The following is a 12,566-nucleotide window of genomic DNA, read 5'->3' on the forward strand; positions in this document are numbered from 1 at the left end:
TATTGCAATACAAATTGCCCTATGTTTTGCTGCAGTGTTTGGCCTTACCTAGCCATGATAAAATTACAAAATCAGTACTGACATATTTAAATATTGAGCAAAATGTTTTTATTGAAATATTGATCAAATTCTCAAGTGTTCTGATCATTCATAAAATTATTAATCATTGGTGTCACAACATGTCAGCGGTTTTACGTAAAATGTGTAACACCAGTGACAATCTGGTTAAAATAATGGATTTGTAAAATGTCTGCCCCCTATTGGCAGTCAAGGGACCTTGTGCAAGTTCATAAAATCAATCAACAATTTTTTATTAATCTAACAATTTAACACATAACACCAGTGACACATATAATTTATATACCGCCTGATAAACGGAATTATCAACACATTTCTAAAACACAATTATCAAGTATGGACTCATATCGTCATGCCTTGATATGCTCCTTCCCTGATGAACTATAACCCAGCGAAGCAGTGCAACATAGTTACAAATATCTATGGTAAAACACTATGACAAAAATGACAATGGTAATTTTTAATACTATGCAGCAGTTATAAAATGACACACGAGTTGGAGGATGTTTTAATTTTGCATTATAATTATACATTACACAAAAATGCTTTAAAACGGAATTTTACCCCTGTACATATTGATAATTTAACAATTTGCATACACAACATCAAACTTTTATTTTAAAAACTCAAGAAAAACTGAGTTTTCATTGTGTAGGTCTATAAAACATGATATGCTTTTAGTTCTTAATTAACTTCCCAGACAGAGCGACAAGATGGAATTCGTCTCAACATTGATCAGAGACATGTTTTCATGACATAGATATAAACAGTTTAAGGCCATGTCCTTTTTAATTCATTACAAATACTGTGTAGTACCTTCACCAAACACCAGAGGCTGCTCACACTCACTTTTGTTCTCTGCCTCTGATGCACGTATTTTGGCAGTCATAATTTGTAAATATTTATTCGGTGGGCTCGGTTATGGAAATCCTAAAGCTCCTTATTAATCAAAGAACTCTTTATAAGGGACCATTAACTATTTTGCAGATTTTAACGTGGGGCTGCTAAAATTAGATCTTTGAGGCCAGTTGTAATGGATGGGTGATTGATTAATTATTAAGCTGTTTGAGTTTGCATTAAGAGCAGTGTAATAGGGAGTTGTTTACTCTGGCTGATAATGGGATATGATCTGGTCAGCGATGAAATCAAGCACAGATCTCTGAGCAGAAATAAGCATGAATATTAAACTGATAGAGACTATCTAGGCCTTTGTGAAGATCCTGAAATGGTAGAAGTCATTTCTAATTCACATGCACACACACCTTTGCTCACTTCATGTGACCAGGCATTTCCATCTCAGCTCTTCATTATGTGGTCTGGCTGTGATCTTGTTGAAAAATGCAGGGTCTTCCCTGAAAGAGATGACGTCTAGATGGGGGCATATGTTGTTCTAGAACCTGAACATAGTTCTCTGCATTAATGGTGCCTTTCCAGACATGCAAGCTGCCCATGCCACAAGCACTCATGCAACCCCATACCATCAGTGATGCAGGCTTCTGAACGGAGCGTTGATAACAACTTGGGTTATCCTGGTCCTCTCTGGTCCGGATGACATGGCGTTCCAGTGTTCCATAAAGAACTTCAAATCGTGAGTCATCTGACCACAGAACAGTCTTCCATTTTGCCACACTCCATTTTAAAAGACCCCTGGCCCAGTGCAAATGTCTGAGCTTGTGGAGCTTGCTTAGAAATGGCTTCCTCTTTGCACTGAGTTTCAGCTGGCAACGACGGATGGCACGGTGGAACACTATGCAGTGTTCACTGACAATACTTTCTGGAAGTGTTCCTGAGCCCATTCTGTTATTTCCTTGACAGTGGCATTCCTGTTTGAGGTGCAGTGATATTTGAGGGCCTGGAGATCATGAGCATCCAGTAGAGTTTTACAGCCTTGACCCTTACACACAGCAATTGTTCCAGATTCTCTGAATCTTTTGATGATGTTATGCACGGTTGATGATGATAACTTAAAAGTCTTTGCTATTTTACGCTGGGTAACACCATTCTGGTATTGCTGCACTATCTTTCTGCGCAACAATGGTGGAATTGGTGATCCTCTTACCATCTTGGCTTCAGAGAGACACTGACACTCTGAGAAGCTCTTTTTATTCCCAATCATGTTGTCAATTGACCTAATTAGTGTTAATGAGTCTTCCAGCTGTTCGATATATGCTCAATTTCCTTTTTTCCAGCCACTTATTGCTACTCGTCCCAACTTTTTGGGGATTTGTTGACACTGTGAAATTTTGAATCAACATATTTTTCCTTTAAAATGTTACATTTACTCAGATTAAACCTTTTATCTGTCATCTATGTTCTATTACAAATAAAATATTGACATTTGCCATCTCCACATCATTGCATTCAGTTTTTATTCACAATTTGTTTAGTATCCCAACTTTTTTGGAATCCGGTTTGTAGTTTAACCATTAGTAATGTTTACACCACATTGTAAAAGTTCATAATTTAGTAAAGTGACTTTTGCACGTCGTTTTTTTTCTACTTCACAATTATGTGCTACTTTGTGTTGGTCTATCACTTAAAATCTCAATAAAAATACCTTTAGGTTTGTGGTTATAAGGTGACAAAATGTGAAAAAGTTCAAGGGGTATGAAGCCACTGTAGAGTGCAACGTTAGATTTGTGTGAGAGAGAGAAAGACAGTGTGTGTGTGTCCACCCCGTCTTTCAGGTGTGCATTCCTTATAAATGTGTGTAGGAGAAAGGGAGTGAGAACCTCCTTCAACTGACTTAGTAATACCTGCATTTTTATTTCTTTTACAGAGAGGATTCAGGGCCCAGTGAACCACATGCTGCATATATACACTTCTACACTTCACCCGAATGATGTCCATACTAACAGAATAAATGGCACAGACCAGCAAGATCGACTTTTCCAGTTAAAACCCCAGATGGACACCCCCAGGAACACCTGCAAATCATTTTATCATCCCCACGGTGACCCGGCTGTGGATGAAATACTGGTTGTCACCGATACTAAACCTGGGATGACCCAGTATATGTCTGTTCTGGCTGACTCAAGAAATGTCTATACAGTAGACTTTTCATTAACACTTGCAAAGTAACATCTCCACTGGACATGTCCTGTCCTATGATACTGTTATAATTTACTAGTTATAGCTTTTACACAGTGAAGCATTTACTAATGGACAGACGATGACCTTTTACACAGTAAAATAAACATTTAGCTACTATTGGACTTTTTGCATTTACTAATTGACTGAGTTGGAGTTGGTGTGTTCTCCCCTTTGGGAGTGCTTTCTGGAAGTGTTTCTGAGCCCATTCTGTTATTTCTGAGTGAATGTGTGTGTGTTGCCCTGTGAAGGACTGGCGCCCCCTCCAGGGTGTATTCCCGCCTTGCGCCCAATGATTCCAGGTAGGCTCTGGACCCACTGTGACCCTGAACTGGATAAGCAGTTACAGATAATGGATGGATGGATGGATTTACTAATTGACTCAAGGAGTATTCACACAGTAAACCTTTGCTAATGGATTTTATGCAGTAAGGTAAGTTTAATTAATGGTTCATTTTGTCAACGTTGAGTGAATATTTTGTCAAGTAGAGTAATAGATGGCACATTTATTAAACAAATAATTTTACAAAGTTTCATTTTAGATATTTTTTATGCATTTATACAGTATTAAAGTCTTCCAGAGTCTACCAGAGTCTTTTTTTGTGTGACACAAAGACTCTGGTAAACCCTTTTCAATCACAAAAACAATTTGTTCACATGAGCAAAGGTATGTTTTGACAATAAACATGAAGAATTTCTAAAATCTGAATGAAACTTTTTTATGTTTGGGGCCATAATATCTTTTTATATTGCTCAAGATGAAATGGGTCATAGAGCTGAGATTATTCTTAACAATTCTAAATGAAATGGCAAAATTTAGAAAATATGCAAAAAATTTTGAAAATGTTATTAGACCACAAAGTGTTAAAATAAGTTGGACCAGCATAATTAAAATCAACACAATTAATCCTGTTACATTAATTTTAGTAACTTGCAGTAAGTTGGATCAACTTTAGTAAAATAAGTTAAACTAACACGATAGATTGGCTTTAGTTCAACTTTAACTAATATAAGTAAAATAAGTCTCATTAACACTTTTTAACAATTTATTTAACACAAATAAATCAAGTTCAGACTCAGATGTTGAACATACAAAAGTTGTTTTTTTTTGTTTTGTTTTGTTTTGTTTTGTTTGGTAGTGTAAACAATTATGTACTTTGTTGTATTCTGGTAATGACATATTTAAGATTTTCTCAGGTAATTATTTACTAAGAAAAGAGTAAATGAGTGTTATTGTCTTAGTTCATAGATGGCGTGACTATGAATTTTTTGCAGTTAACATGCAGTGTAAAACACAGTGTGAGTAAGGGCTTCTTGTGTGTCACTCTGATCCATAAAATACAGATGGTAGCAGATCTAAATCATGCTCATACGACTGCAGTTGTGTTTGCTACACTGTTGTCAATAAACAGAAATCAGTACTCCTCTATGCAGAACAGCAATCTTTCTTGAGAAAAATGTTGCATTATATTGGTTATTATTAAAGTTCTCCTTTATTTACAAGTACTCGCAATTCAGTGATCAGCAGTCAATTACTGCTAGTTAAGTGGTTACTAAGTACTTAATTATGAATACAAGATCAGTAACTTTACACTTTACTTGTGGTGTCACAAAAATAATAAGTAATAGTAGTGTGTAAGTAATTAATGATTAATTAAGGTAGAACAGTGTAAAAACTAATGTACATGTTGAAGACTGGGCCCCAAGTACTTAAACTTATCCTATGTTATATGTAATAACAAAAAGAATAATAATAATAATAATAATAATAATAATAATAATAATAATAATAATGTTAGATTTATATAGCGGCTTTCTAATACCCAAGGTTGCTTTACACAAAGAGGAAAGGATTAAAAAAAAGTTGGGGGAAGACACTATATGTAACTATAACTATATGTAACCACATAGTTTGGTGTAGTCTGTGTGTGTGGTTTTCCAGGTGTAGCTGTTTCCTTGAATCAATAACAGAAGACCAGTGACCAGTTGTAAGCTAGCTGTTGACTAACACAGTAGTCCCCAACCAGTTAATTGCGAATGACATAGTGATCTTCCAGATCCTGCAAGTCTGTTGGGACGAGGCAAGCTATCCAAAGATAAAAGGAACCAAGATGGTACATTTCAGTCACCCCAAGGAGGCGAAAATGGACTTTCTCTGTTTCATAAAGAGCAAATTAATCTCACACCACACAGTCCCAAAACTAACTGGAGGCTCTCATTTGAGGTGTGGAAAGGAGTGATTGTATTTGGGCGTGTTAAAGACCACAGTGTGAAGTAAGTAGCTGAATTTACAGGTACCTCGACGTGTTTAGTCATACGGGTCTACCAGCAGTGGCAAAAATCCCAGTCTACAGGAAATTCTCATCAGAATTGTGGCTGAAAGATGAAACGGACAGACAGTGACCGCCGGTGTGTCCTTCACAACCAATTTCTGAAAGAACACTCCACAGGGAACTGAACCAAAATGGAGCTATATACCATCAACATATGGATCAGAGAGACATGCTAGAGGCCTTTACTCACATTGTGTTTTGCACTGCATGTTAACTCCAAAAACTCCAGTCACACCATCTATGAACTAAGACAATAACGATTTATTTTTTCTTAGTTAATAATTACCTAATAATTACTCTTAAATATGTAGTTACCAAAATACAACACAGTCCATAACTGATTACTAAATTATTAGATTTTCAAAATTATTACAGGTAATGAAGAGTAATTTAAGGGGAACTATTAACTGTTATGCTTAATTACCTATATTTAAGTTAACAAGTACTTAAGCATTAGCTAAGGAGTGATTAAACAAATAAATACCACAATATGTAAAGTCTGATTAATAATTAATTACACTTGTATAAACATAGTCGTACATAAGAGTAAAGAGTAATTAATAAAGAACTATGATAGTAATTCTTCATTACCTACTGATATGAATGAGTACTTAAGCATTAATTACGGAACCTTTTTGTAACGTGTTACACATAAAATGTGGACATAAACTGTCAAGCTGAAAGAAGTCATGTCCCAAAAGTTTCCCTGAGCCCCTCTGTCCTCTGTCGTCTTCTGACCAAATGTGAGGCTTAAACCCAGGACCCTGAGTCCCTGGAGGCAGTGACACTAACTTAAGTGCCTCTGTGCCCTGCTCTAGACTGCTAGTGGATGTTCAGCAGAATTTGTCAGATTGAAAGCAATGACGGTGTGGTAATGCGCTTATCTGAATTGGCTCAGTTCTGATTACAAACATGATTCAGCTGGGTGGTAAATTAAATCAATAAACAAAAGCATTTGAAATCCTATCTGGGATGTTCTTCACTGCTATAAATAAACACATCTACTGTTATATTTTGCTATAGGTAAAGATATTTTGGAAGAAAGACTGCAGTTTGTGGGTTTCCTCTGGCTTTCTTCATTCAGACAGCATTGAGAATGTGTTTTTTCTGTATGTATGTGTCTCCCTGTAACACCACTAGAGGGCAGAAGATAAATTATAATTGAACAGTAATAATAAAATAACACCAAGCATCCTTTAAAGACCCCCTCCATGAAAATCATATGTTTTACATAGATTTCAGTGTGCTGTTGTTTTACAGACTAGACGACTAGATAATGCATGATGAGCTAAATGATCAGTCAACACAGCATTCCCTGTTGGAATCTCAGTAAATCAGTAAATGTGTAAATGTGTCTCAGTAAATGTGGCCAATTCAGACAGTTTCCTTACATCATAAAACTAAGTACCCAATCTCGTCAATTTGTGGTGGGGTGCAGGTGAGAAGTGGAGGATTAAGTGGAGAGTGGAGGGGAGCTATTGCACATTCATAGAGCCATGAGACCTGAATGAAGGTGAAGGTTGAGATTTAAATCTAAGCCACTTTCTGGCTCAGATTCAGCTTTACTGTCATTCAAACCATGTTGCATGATAAGAATGAAATACAATTACCCAAGCCTGGTGTATAATGGTTCAAAGAAGCTTGCAAAAGTTTGCAGCATGACCACACTGCAACATTTTCTGAGAATCTTTCATAATAGAGATAAACAACATTGCTAGCATAAAAATTAACACACGAAAAGACTGAATTAAACAACAACAATAGAAAAGGGAGTAAATGGAAAGAGAGAGAGAGAGAAAGAGAGAGAGAGAGAGAGAGAGAGAGAGAGAGAGAGAGAGAGAGAGAGACAGACTGTAAAGCATGGCAAGCAGAAGAAAATGCAACAAGAAACCAACTCTCCAGAGACCAGACAGGAAAACCTGACTTCCTCAAAATCTTTTGCTGTGTAAAGGGGTTTGGTAATGTGTCTCTAGATATTGAACATAAACAGAGTGCCTTCTTGAAGAATATGAAAGGGTATGTTTTAGAGGGGAGTGAGACAGCCCTACAGTGGAGTGGGTCAGAGGCCGAGGGGGTGGGGAAGGCTGTGACTTCTCTAGAGCAGGTCGACAGACTCTATTACCTCTTTATTCTCTCTCTCTCACACAAACACGGTCTTTGTCTGTAGTGGGTTTGGGAATGTTGCAACTGGTCAAAAGACCCAAACAGTCTGCTCAGAACAACAGTTTTAACGAAGCACACGCTAACGCATACATTTTGACTGTTCTTTATTGGTCTCGTTGGGAAAGTTTGTTTCCATACATTTCAGCAAAAGAAGAAGGGGCCTGTAACTGCATAGACAGTGATATTTCAGTATGAGGTCATTTCTCTATTTCTTCATTCTGATGTATGTTCCTATTTATGTAGTATTTATACTATATAAGTGCTGTATGTTCCCAGTAAATATAGAGTAGTGTTGTCAAAATATTGATTTTAATATAAACCCTTTAGTAATGCTGGCACAATAATTACCGGGGTGAAAATATAAATATATTTTTGATAGAGTTCTGAAAAACAAACCTGCAATTTAGAGGCTGAATTTGTGAGACGACAGTAGAGGACGCTCTCTCTCTCGCTCGCTCCCCCCCTCTCTCTCTCCCCCCCTCTCTCTCTCTCTCCCTCTCTCTCTCTCTCTCTCTCTCTCTCTCTCTCTGCACTGTTCTTCTGCGATGTTCTGGTGTAAAGTTGGTGGTAAATTTGAGCTCTAGGGGCTTTACTGTGGTGATTAAACTGGTTGTGGATGGAAGGAAGATGGAGTGAGCGGCTCTAGAGAGAGTTTTCCTGAAGAGGGTTGCGAGTCGTTTGGCGAAAAGAGGAGAGGAGAAGTAAGGAGAGAAGAAGGGAACAGTAGAAAGGACAGAGGGACTCCAGCCTGTGGAGTCCTCACAGTCATATACACCAAAAAGTAGCGCTTAAAAGGTAAATACATTTATGTTTTTCAGCGGGGAAGCGGTATTTTTTCCTTTTCATGTTTGTCTCTTCTCTCAGAGTTCCCGAGACTCCGATAGCCGATTCCAGGCTTCTGTTTTGAGCTAAGGCCACTTTTCTCTTCTTTATTTCTCCGTACTGGGGATTGAACTGGGAATTAGCAAGTTAGCTTCAAAGTTGCGAATGTTTTTCTCGTTTTAAGCTGTGAGTGAATATATAACGGCGCATGGTATTGGTTTGTTGGTGAGGATAAAATAAGAATAGAAAAAAAAACGAAGCCTGCTTCAAAGTGTGGCTTCAGCAAAAATAGTACCTTAGGCTCCTCACACACAGTACTACATTACCACAATTCTCATAAAAATGCTTCTATCAAAACCACTGTAACGCCCAAGGAAATATATCTTTGTCGTTCAACTCATTTAGTGTCTTTATAGTTTCTAATTTCCACGCGTTCAGGGTGTGTTTTATAAAGGGGTGCACTGATGGGAAAACTGGGCTAATGTCGATCATTTTCATTCTGATTCATACAGAGATTTAAAGGTTAAGCACTAGATAATATCACATCAACATATTAAAGGCACAATACCTAAACAACGAATTGAATTAAAGAAATAAAGTTGGTTTATTATCTGTTATTTTTTAAACAAAAAAAAAAATGCAAAAACGTGCAGGACTGTTTTTAGTAGTACGCTTTACCTTTAGGGTTAGTGATCAGTACAGGGAGTAAATAAAAAGTGTAGCTTAACGCTCTGAATTCCGATTCTAAAGACTGAAGCAGATTGTTTTACTCTGCCCTCTGATGTAGCTTTTAGATGTAAAAAGTTTAGCTTTATTCGAGTAGAGCTATTGATCCCAGCTAGCCATAAGCAGGCCTCTCAAATCCTTTACCTACTCAGGACAGGTCTACATTAATAAAGTAGTTACATTATAATTGAGATAATCTCAACTTTGGCCTTGAAACAGAGCTATACCCCGGTTACAGCACCTCAAGTGGAATGAAACCTCTTGTGGTCCTTCACATGTTCATAAATAGAAAGTGAAGAAAACCAAACAACAAAAATTTACATGACCCTTGTTGTGGTTGTGGAGATTGTTATAAATGGCAACTAAGACAACCATTTTCCACCAATGGAATGCATAGGATTGATTAAATTAGCATGTTTTGAGTTAAATGCTACCATATTCACTAAAAGTGACAATATTTGAATGATATCTTTAGAAGTATTCGTTGTAATTAAACAAAATTTAATGCACATAAATAAAGGAGATGTATGTCTGCAGGTGTCAGTACACAGGAAGTTTATATGACTTGATGCCAGTGCACATACCAAAGAAGATCTCTGATTGTGAAAGTGATCAGACAGTGTTTTAAAATTTTCTATTATTATTATTTTCCTTTTAAAATTGTTATATGTACTGCCTTCAATTAAAGATATGTAATGAATGCGTATTAGGCCTACTCTTTTCATTCCAGTCTACCCATTAGTCAGATTACTACAAATGTAAAATAAAACTAGCCATTGTCCAATGTGGCATTGTCCCAATGACTAAAATGACAGAAGCTTAATTGATTGGATCGGGACATGTCGGGGTGACCAGGTATCATTTAGTCTGGTGAAGGTTGTCTGGCTGTCCCGGTCCTGTCCTTCATAGCAGAAGAGGGACATTGCTGTAATCTGCTAGTGACTGTAAACACAGAGCAGTGGGTGGGGGAGAAGGAGGAAAAGCATTGCTTTCACAGAGGGTGAGAACATCCAGGGCCTTATTTAATCAGGGATGTGGGTGTAGCACTTCAGAGATAAGAATAATTGCATACAGCTATTTATGTGTGTGTTTGTTTTTATACAATTTCTGCACAGAAATAAAACAAACTACAAACTAGCTATGCTATCACAGTGTATTGTTACATCCCTGTATATTTTCTATTATAATGCATATAAAACCCTCCATTTTCTAGACATAAATAGTTGTGTGTTGTTGGGGGTTAGACTGAGTTTGCCAGTTGATTGATTGCAGCCTCTAAAACAAAGGCAGCTGCTGCGCAGACTCTTGTCAGTTTAATGATGACACCTTCTTACACACATGTGCTGTTACTTGAAAGTGTGTGTGTCTGTGTGTTCAAACCTGCTTGTGTTTGTTCAATGTCACTCAGTCAGCTGTTGAGGGCTACTTGCCAGGAGAGGATTTTGACCCTAAATATGTGCAGTATTAGCATCATCACTTTAATAATTTTCTTGGCTATTTTCATTTAGTTGTACTTAGGTGTGGACTGTGGAAGTAATTTAGATTAGAACTGGCTCATTTTGTTTTCTGTCACTTTTTAGTATTTGGTCACGTAGCCATGAACACACACTTGTAATTCTTTCAGCTTAAACAAAGCTGTTTTCTTATGTAGAGTGGGTTTAGCACAGTTTTGAGACATTTACTTACTTTATACTTATACCTGGTCCCACATATTATATTCATCCATACAAATATGTTTTAAAATCTCTGCTCATTATTAAAAACTTTAACAATGCCATTGAATCTAGATCTGCCAATTAGATTTCAGCACTGATACTATTCTTTCTAAAATTGATCAGCCCTGTGACTGATTTCAGCTTGTCAGGTAGTGACTAATTGGCAGCTAATCGTGATCTGTTATTGATCAAACGTTCTGGTAAATATTTGCATCTCTATTTGCTATTGATTAATTTGATTGGTATTACTGGATGGAAATATTTTGGACAGAGATTATCACTTTAATATAACTTTAAAACATGAAATAGAAACTAGAACACATCTCAAATTAATTTGCATAATTCAATGGCAAGATTAATGATTTATTACTAAACTGAACATGGAAATGACTTTAGGCAAGTACAGATTGAACAATTAATTTCTAAGGACTGTTTAATAGTAGTAAGTAAGAAAGTATTTAGTAAATTTAATGATATACTTAGCACCTTGTATTGATTTATTTAATAGAATCAGTTAAAGGGGATGTCTACAATGGTGGGAAACTGTGCCTTCTCTGGTTTGTTTACACTCAGAAGCTCAGCATCTTTTAATGTAGAACAGAGTGTTTGAGAGGGAAAAAAATTACTGTTGTTTGTACGTGGCTGAAGTTTAACTTCTCTAAGTTTTTATTCACTGTTTGAAATACCACAGGAACACATTTGTAACTAGAGTTATTCAGTTTTGTAGCACTTTTTGTAATGCCTTTAGTCATCTCCCGAGTCCACCTTAAAGAATCCGAAACAGTAAAAATAAGTCAATATTACTGACCTATGGAGCAGGAATAGAGCAATATCCTCATTGGTTTGTGTTTTTCAATGTTTTGGAGTTCTATCTGTTGTCTAAAAAACTCCAGATGCCTTAGGGTAAAGATATATACTTGTTAACCACACGTTTATGTACACATCGTGACTGCCTCCTGTATCCTGCGTCCGTATGGTGCACATCCTCAGAAAATAAAATGCAATGCGTATGCAAGGTGCAGTACACGCGTACACAGTAGGGGGCTGTGCAGGTGAGCACAGCATCACAATTGTGGAAAGTTATGAACAAGGCTGAGTCAGAGCCAAATCAGCAATTACCTGCATCATTCTCTGGTCTGCCCTCTAGTTGAAGCCTCCAGTTACAAGCGTAGCACATAGACAAATACGTGAACAGTTATGTTCATGATGCAGATGGTTGTCTATGCAGACGCATGGCCAAACAGCAAGTTTATCTTTACTTTTACTCTGCCATGAGCAGAGAGAGAGAGAGAGAGAAAGCCTAGAATACTGGACAGAGACTGTTTGTTTGTTTGTTTATTTTTTTGTTTTAAACCATTTACAGACATTGGGGCTCCATAAACACATTACACTGGTTTCGAGCATGCAGACAGGCTGCAGAGCTAGCAAATGGTGAGGAAACATCCTCAGAATTTTATTTAAAAAAAGTATTTTAATTAAAATCATGAATGTTCCCTTTAAAGGCTAAGCACCACTTAATGGACCTCCATGAATATTTCACATTATTTTAGTTACTGACATATATAAGTATGAATTAAAATGAAAATAACATGCTTAATTTGCTTTAAAACTGACAATTTTATTAAACTGACAGAAAAAC

The 12,566-nt window shown here is 36.8% G+C and overlaps 1 protein-coding gene across 1 annotated transcript in view; it reads left to right on the top strand.

Moving 5' to 3' along the window:
- The first annotated feature begins 8,204 nt into the window (after positions 1-8,204).
- Positions 8,205-12,566, top strand: part of itgb1a (integrin, beta 1a) — a 38,605-nt gene continuing 34,243 nt past the window's right edge. The window contains exon 1 of the mRNA XM_066682670.1: positions 8,205-8,459. The gene's annotated coding sequence lies outside the window, so the exon portion shown is untranslated. The remainder of the gene's footprint in view (positions 8,460-12,566) is intronic.

Source organism: Hoplias malabaricus, chromosome 10 (genome assembly GCF_029633855.1).
Source record: "Hoplias malabaricus isolate fHopMal1 chromosome 10, fHopMal1.hap1, whole genome shotgun sequence".
Taxonomy (NCBI): domain Eukaryota; kingdom Metazoa; phylum Chordata; class Actinopteri; order Characiformes; family Erythrinidae; genus Hoplias; species Hoplias malabaricus.